Raw genomic sequence first — 8,711 nt, 5'->3', positions numbered from 1 at the left:
AGCAAGCGTAGGAGAATGTCACATGTAAAATTCATCTTATTCAATAATATCAATTAGAATCAAAGGGAAATCACGAATCCCTATCTAATCAAAGAATTCTAACAAACAAGACAATGAAATAATGCAATATCAAACAAATAGGAATTAAAATAATTCAAATCAAACTCCCTATTCCAAGATTGCATATCGCTTCCATTGCTCTTCTCTTCTCTGTGGTATGATGGCTCTCAGATATTGTGCTGGTAACCTGCAAGTGACACAAAGATTCAAAGTTCATGATTCAAAGTAATTTTCCAAGATTGAGGAGGAGCCAGATTAAAAATGGAGATTGAATGCTCAATTTATAGATTTTTGGAGAAGATTGATTGAAAGGTGGAACAAATTGATCAAGAGGTGGAACTCAAGTGAGCTCACATGAAAATTGATAGTTAAACTGCTGATTGTAGGAGTGAAACATAATAGATTGAATAGATTAACTAAGTTAACTAATTGAGAAAAAGCTAACTGAAGAAAGAAAAAGAATGATTGGAGGAAATAAAGAGGATGACAAAGAAAGCTTTATTTAGAAAAAGCTAACTAAAAGATGAAAATATAGATTGGAGAGATAAATGATTTAATTAATTAATTTATTAAATTAATTAATTTAGCATGTGCTTGCATTTAGATTTAGATTTTCAATTTAATCTTTGCATGAGATTTATTCAAATAATTGAATTTACTCAATTTAGCATTTGAATATATTTAGAATTTGACTTTGATTTTCAATTTGGTTTTTGAAATCATGCACATGTATTTGAATTTGGAAGAATTTAGAAGAAATAGAAGAATTAATTAGTTAATTAAATAATTTAAAGAAACTATTTAATTATGTAGAAATGGAATTTAATTAAATAATAAAGATTATTTAAATTAAAGGAATTAAATCACAATTAATTAAATAATAAATATTTAATTAATATTTAGAAGAGGGTTAAATAAAAAGTTGATTAGAGAGATAGAAATTGAATAATTAATTTATTTAAATAATAAAGATTATTTAAATTGGGAAATTAATCAAAATTAATTAAATAATAAATATTTAATTAATATTTAGAAAATGGTTAAAATGATTAAATGATGAAAGAATAGGAAATAGAATAATTAGTAAGATGATGAGGAAATATGAAATTAGAAGAATAAGATTAATTAACTTAATTAAATAATTAAAGAATTATTTAACTAATTAGAGGAATAATTAGTACATGATCAATGAGACATTTTTAGGTGTCTACATTTGCCCCTCTTTGAGACAATGTTGGAACGATGTTGTTTCAAAGAAACAAAAAATTCTACCCCAGTATGCCCCGATAATACTTAGGGTGTAATGCCCCCTCGAGAGATTGTTTGTGCAGTAAATATATGAATGATCTCTCAAAAAAATAAGAATGTGAGACGAAAGATAGAAGAATGGTTAGTTGATTAGAGATAGAGATAGGTGATGTGAAGATGACATTGAGATAGAATATGAGAGAATGAACCTTAGAATGATGTTAGAAGCAATTGAAGATGATGGAAAATGATTTAGAAAGAAGATGGGAAATCAATAGACTATCAAGAAACATAGGAGATGAGAATGAGAATGAAATTGAATGAATCACAAACCTGTGTCACATATTTTATTGTGTCAATATATATTCATCACTAAGCCTTATTATTGAACAATGAAGCTTAGCACATCAGGGTATAAGGAACCAAGATGTAAAGATATCTCATTGAAGAAACAAACACGTAGCAGACAAGAAGCAAACAAAGAAAAATATAATGCCCATCATGGCTCCTCTAGTCACTTGTGGACATCCTTGAGTGGCATAGGAACAATATCTGTCACCAAATGATAAAAGATAAAGACTGACCCAGACAAAATTCCATAGCTATACTGACCTTGTGCCTTCGTTCTCAGTTGCTTGATGTGATGGTTGATAATGTCTGATCTCAAAAAGTTGCGAACCCCATTTAAGACTGACCTGTCTAATTTCTAGTGTATCCTCTTTTGTTTAAGACAAGATAATGATCACTTTGATATGGATATGATATGATTGATAAGATAGTTTGATCAGTTGATTGCAAATGTTTGACTGGATAGTCATATCCTTTGTTAACTTCGTGTGAAGTATTTGTTGGATATTTGCTAGGGTATTTGTTTCTCACAAGACATTTTATTGCAAGTTTTTTCATTGATTGATTTTTGATTGTTTAGTTCTTTTCCAAGAGCTTTTTCGATGTTTTTGGATTATGTAGATCGATATTTGAATGTTTTTGGATGATTTTTTCAGGATCGTTATATGGATGATTTTTCAGGATTGTATTTGAATGTTTTTGGATGGTTTTTGAAGGATTGTTTTGCAGATGTTTTTGGTTGATTTTCTGGACATTATATGGATGTTTTTGGGATTTTAGGTTTTCAATATTTTTGGATTTTGAGTTTTTTCAATGTTTTTGGATTTTAAGTTTTTCAATGTTTTTGAATTTTGAGTTTTCCAATGTTTTTGAATTTTGAGTTTTCCAGTGTTTTTGGATTTTTTTAGGACTTTATATGATTTTTAGGATCTTTTTAGTTATGCCCCTAGTGTGCAGACCTATATGACATGATGATCTGCAGAATGCGTGTGGAGACAATGAATTTTTGACATGATCTATTTGAATGCAATATGCATGATGAAGATGCATTTCCTATTCTAACAAGGTTGATTGTGTTTGTTTTAGCATTTGTGATACACCCATTGAAAAATGGAGGTGTGAAACATTTCAATGATAAGCAGTCAATCGATCCCTAAGGCCCCTAGAACATTCAAATCAACACACTTAGTGACTAGGATTTACAAATGGAGGTGCGGAAAACTTCCCCATTGGTAACCTACAAATGACACAAAGATTCGAAGTTCATGATTGTTGAAAATGGAGATTGAATGCTCAATCTATAGATTTTTGGATGAGATTGATTAAAAGGTGGAACAGATTGATCAAGAGGTGGAACTCAGGTGAGCTCATATGAAAATTGATAGTTGAACTGCTGATTGTAGGAGTGAAATAGAATAGATTGAATAGATTAACTGAGTTAACTGATTGAGAAAAAGCTAACTGAAGGAAGAAAAAGGATGATTGGAGGAAAATTAATTGATGACAAAGAAAGCTTTATTTAGAAAAAGCTAACTAAAAGATGGAAATAGAGATTGGAGAGATAATGATTTAATTAATTAATTTAGCATGTGCTTGCATTTAGATTTAGATTTTCAATTTAATCTTTGCATGATATTTATTCAAATAATTGAATTAAATTTTAATTGAATTTAGTATTTGAATATATTTAGAACTTGCCTTTGATTTTCAATTTGATTTTGAAATCATGCACATGTAATTGAATTTGGAAGAAATTAGAAGAAATAAGAAATTAAATGAAGTTAAAATTTGGGGATTTGGAAATGGAAGAATTAATTAGTTAATTAAATAATTTAAAGAATAATTAGTACATGATCAATGAGACATTTTTAGGTGTCTATAGAGAATACTGTGAAGGTTGAGGAATTTGGTAGCAAACAACTTGCATAAATGCTTGCCATGGCACATTCGATGTCCTCTGTGCTTCAATGGGTGTCCATACCTTACCCGAAGCTCTCTATTCATCACACTTCGTATTGCTGGAAGAATTGTGTGGGAGGTGGTATGTCTGCAGTTACATTTGCTTGGATGTTTCTAAAGCTTTTTCCACATATACTCTTCGTACATACCCAGTGATCATGGCATGTTCTTGCAAATCTAAAAGGAATTCTTTGCATTAAAAAAAATTCGATGCAAATGTTGCAATCACCTCTTGAAAAGCTTATATAGCATTACGTGCCTCATCTGAGCTTCCACATTTTTTATTCATGTCTCTTCCATTAACAATTTCCACTACACATTTGACAAAATATTTTCATCATTGGATATGCTTTGATGGATGCATATATCGCATTCAACCAATGTGATCATTCAATTTTTGCGACTACCCTAGAGTGGCCTCTCATTTTCTACACAACCTGCAAAAACTTGGTGATCAAGGTAGCTCCAAGAGAGGACAAAATCGTAAACTCCTCCCATCACACATTAGGGAAAATAACCCTTCTCTTCGCAATGTTGTGATGCCAATTTTCCTCGCATCTTCTCATCACACGATCACGAGATGGCAAGGATTAAACAAAAGTTGCAAGAAAAATAATCTCAACAATATGTTGCAAATCTTTAATTTGCCCTTAAAATTATATTATCAATTGAATCTTATGTCTTTTGGTATTGATTTTTTTTAAAAATCATTTGGGGCCCACCAAATGTCATATATTTTCCATTTAGAATCATAATAAAATGATTGAAATGATACTTTGGCTCAAAATAATATGTTTAATAATGTTAACTCAAAACATTATTAAAAAGAACTTCTTGTAACCAGCCTATTGTTCTCCCATTTGTCTCATAGGTATTATTATTTAAAATCAAAATAATGACATAAATTATAAATACTACCACCAACCTTGCAATCATAACTTCATTGTTTGATGCAGCAAGTCGAGTCCCTCGTGGCCCAACTAAAAAAATAGTTGTTCTCAAACAATTGGCCTGAAAACTAATCTGGAACCATTAGAATAGCCATTCCGATCAATCATCTGCAAAATTTAGTCATTGAAACTTAATTTTTACCGTTTTGCAAAAATGACCAAAACCACCTCTAGACCCCTAAAACCCCCTTCAAAAACAACTCAAATGGCCACTTGAGACCATGCCATCTGATAGGCATATAGACTGATATATTGACAATCACCCCCCAAAATGGATTCCCTTGACACTCACTGAATTGCAAGATTTTAATTCCCAAAGTTCTCTACTTAGTTGTTACTGCATTGAAACCTAGCAGAACCCCTTCCAAACCCTAATTCAAAATAATTTTGAAAATATAGCAGATGAAAACATGAAGAGCTACAAACTAGCACACACACTCATTTCATTACATAGAGTCACAAGAACCAATTGGTCTAAGAAAATAATCATCCGGGTGAAATATATTAATGGTCAAAGTGGCCCACATGGTCATCCTGAAAAGTTACACTGGTGAAAACAAATTGAAGCACCTCCAATCACTGATTAGGAAAAATATCAAATCACCATCTCAGGGGCCGCCATCCAGCACACTAGTACATTTAGGTACCCCGAGTATGCATGCAAGAGGGCTTGATCAAATTTGATCACATGTGAAAATTATTCACCCTCAAAGTTGCCTACTCTGCAACTTCTGAACGTGTTCTTTTTGAAACATTGAAAAAGTCCATATGGAATAGCCTTGAAAACTAACCAAACAAAGAGATGGGGGGCTACAAATTGGGTAGATGGTAGAAAAACCTATAGAGATTCATGATGTACTACCACTTTTGATTGTAGATGAACTGGATATGAAATACAAAATTCTGAAAAAGGGTACTGAACTATTGTTTGACACTGTCTAATTTGAAGAAAACAACAAATTGCAAATAATTTTGCTTTGGCAAACAAGTCAAATGAAATCTTGGGAATCTGGAAATGAGAAGGGTAGTACATAATTTTTTAAGGAACCTAAAGGGACAAGAAATTCCTCATGACAATTAACAGGGTACAAGTTATAAGCCTCAAAAGTAGGGTACTCGGAATTTCTTGGAAATGTGAACCATGCAGATTTGTGCAATCCCCTAAAAGTAGGTGCATCAAAAACATGTTAAAACTTATTGTAGGAGCTTGCAAATGGATATATGGACTTAATTAAATATGTCCAACACATTCTCCAAGTGATTTCTCATGAAGTTTACTAGGATCCTAACCTATTAGCTCTCAAAAGGGCCTTCTCTAATAGCTTTTCAGTGTTGTACCTCTTCATGCCTTAGAAAATTCATATATGGCAACCTCAAAATTTCTTCAAAAATTAGAAGGTGCCAACATACCCTTTCCAACCTTATACCATACCAACCACATTCTAATCTAATCCATTTACTCCTTCATCAAAAATCATTCACCCATTAGCCATTTATTTATTTCAATCAAGCCTCCAATCCATAATGCTTAACCCAAATATTATAATTTGGAAATCATGTCCAAATATCTAGCATCCTTCATCTTCCAAATCAAAATCCAATTCTCTCAACCAATATTTCCTTCATTATCACATTATTTTAATCTAAACACCCATCTAAAATCATCCCAAAACCTCACCTTTTAAATCTCATCCTCTTTTAATTTCAATCACCATCCAAATCCTTATTTAATCCTAATCCAAAGCCCATATTTAAATATCATGAAATTTTTGAAAAATTAGATATAGAAGTGCAAGAATCTATGTTAAACCATATACCTCAAACCACTCCTCCACTCTAATCAGCATATCAATCATACATATCCAACTCATTCATACATCAAAGTTATCCAACCTTCAGCTATTCATGTATCTCACCCCAACCCACTTACCAAATCAATCCTATAACCTCATATTCATCTGTCATATCTACATCCATTTCACCTCAACAAATTATGTCTATTTCCAACCCATCTCCCATTTACTATCCTTCCTCTACCTTTAGTTTGATCTAAAGGTACATAATTTGTTTGAAATAAAAATAATCTCTCTCTCTCTCTCTCTCTCTCTCTCTCTCTCTCTCTCTCTCTCTCTCTCTCTCTCTCTCTCTCTCTCTCTCTCTCTCTCTCTCTCTCTCTCTCTCTCTCTCTCTCTCTCTCTCTCTCTCTCTCTCTCTCTCTCTCTCTCTCTCTCACTCACACACACACACACACACACACACACACACACACACAGTGTAGACTCATACTCCCAAAATGGTGGCTAAATTTAGTGTCATAAAATGTAATTGTGGACTTATAAATGTGACCATCTAATTAAATAAATATTTAATGTTTATTTAATCTTTTTTTTTTTTATAGGTAATTGGCCAAAGCCTTGAATAGATTTTGACTGGAGCTATGAACCAGTGAGGCCACAATAGGGGGGCCCATCGCCATTACATATCTTTAAATTATTATTATTATTATTATTATTATTATTATTATTATTATTATTATGTTTGATTAGATTGACCCCAAGACCTTCCCCATCCTTTGGAAGGCCAAGAGTCACAACTTAGAATTTCACTTTAGATGTCCCTATTGGGAATTGAACTTGGGTCTCCACAATGAGAACCCAGTGTTTTAACCAGTTAAGCTCAACCCCTTGGACATGTTTATTTAATCTATTAAAACAATTCTTGTATTAATTAAATCCCCCTTTCCTCTACTAATTAAATAAATTATTTGATTTATTTGATTTAATTCATTTGGCCACATTCTAGCCTTTAATTAAATAAATTATATTTGTTTAATTAAGCCACCCTTTTCCTATTTAATTAAATTTACATTTAATTAAAAATCCAGTTGCATTTAAATAAATCAATATTTATTTAAATATCCTTCCAATGCAAGTTGTAACCCACCTTTTGAAATAAATCAATTTATTTCAATTAAATTAAAAAATCCTCCCACCTGGATTCTCCTAAAAAATCCACTTGCATGCCTAAACCTCTTCTAGAATATTATAACCTCTTCTAATTAAGCATAATTACCTCTTAAACATTTGCACAATCCTTAAGAAAAAGGTCACTTCTCAAAAACCCTTAGAATCTTCAATAACCATTAAAGGCTTTATGTCTTCAAATGGTTAACCTCTAAAGTCTTCCAAACCATTAAAAGCTCTTATATAACCATTTATGGTTAACTCAAACTCAACCCTGGGTTAGAGACTTTCTCTATAACTTAACCATTCTTTAACTCATGGGTCTCTTCAATAATTCATTTCTTTGACAATAGTTATCCATTAACTTTTGTCTCTTCTCTCTCCTCTCAAGCCATCTCATGTTAAAAATTGTCACCATTTCATTGGTGAAAATTGTAAACATGGATTGAGTTTCATTCAATCCTAACCCTTGTTAAGAATATTCAATCTTAAGCATCCAATTGCCCATCTTTTCTATAAATAGGGCTCATTTCCTTCATTATCACAATCCAAGTTTTCATGCATCCAGATTATAGTCTACTTCATCAAGCATTGCCTCTCTTTATTAATCATCATCTTAATCAATTAGATGTGTATTAGTATTTTATCATGTTTAGCATATATCATGTTAGCATAGCTTGTTAGTTTCTTTATCACAGCAAAATCTTCATCATAGCTAGCTTTGTTATAATCTTATAGATCTTAGGTGCATCTTGAATATAGATCATTTTCATCCATTATCACTCATTCTTGGAGTTGTCATTCTAAAGTCAATTTCTCAATGATCTAAGAGAAACCATTGACTTGAGGAATCCAATGAGATAGAGAACACAGAGACACACTTTGAAAGATTAGCTTGTTTAGCTAGTTTAGCTTAGTTAGTCTTTATAGCTAAAAGTTTCATTGGTATGCTAGTTGCTTGTTCTTTTGATTAATCAACTGACACCACTATTCTGGCATACATTTTTGGTGCCCACCATGGGGCTCGTCCCCAAATTTATAATCATTTTGCATGTAGGTTGAAGACAAAATTCAAGGAAGAAACTCATAATAGTGCATCTACAGGACAATTTAGTGCATCCACGATATCTTCTAGTGCATTTGTGTTACATTACAACACATATAGAGGATAAGTTAGTACATA

This window comes from Cryptomeria japonica, chromosome 3 (genome assembly GCF_030272615.1).
Source record: "Cryptomeria japonica chromosome 3, Sugi_1.0, whole genome shotgun sequence".
In the NCBI taxonomy this organism is placed as follows: Eukaryota; Viridiplantae; Streptophyta; class Pinopsida; order Cupressales; family Cupressaceae; genus Cryptomeria; species Cryptomeria japonica.
Note: the sequence above shows the minus strand (reverse complement) of the source record.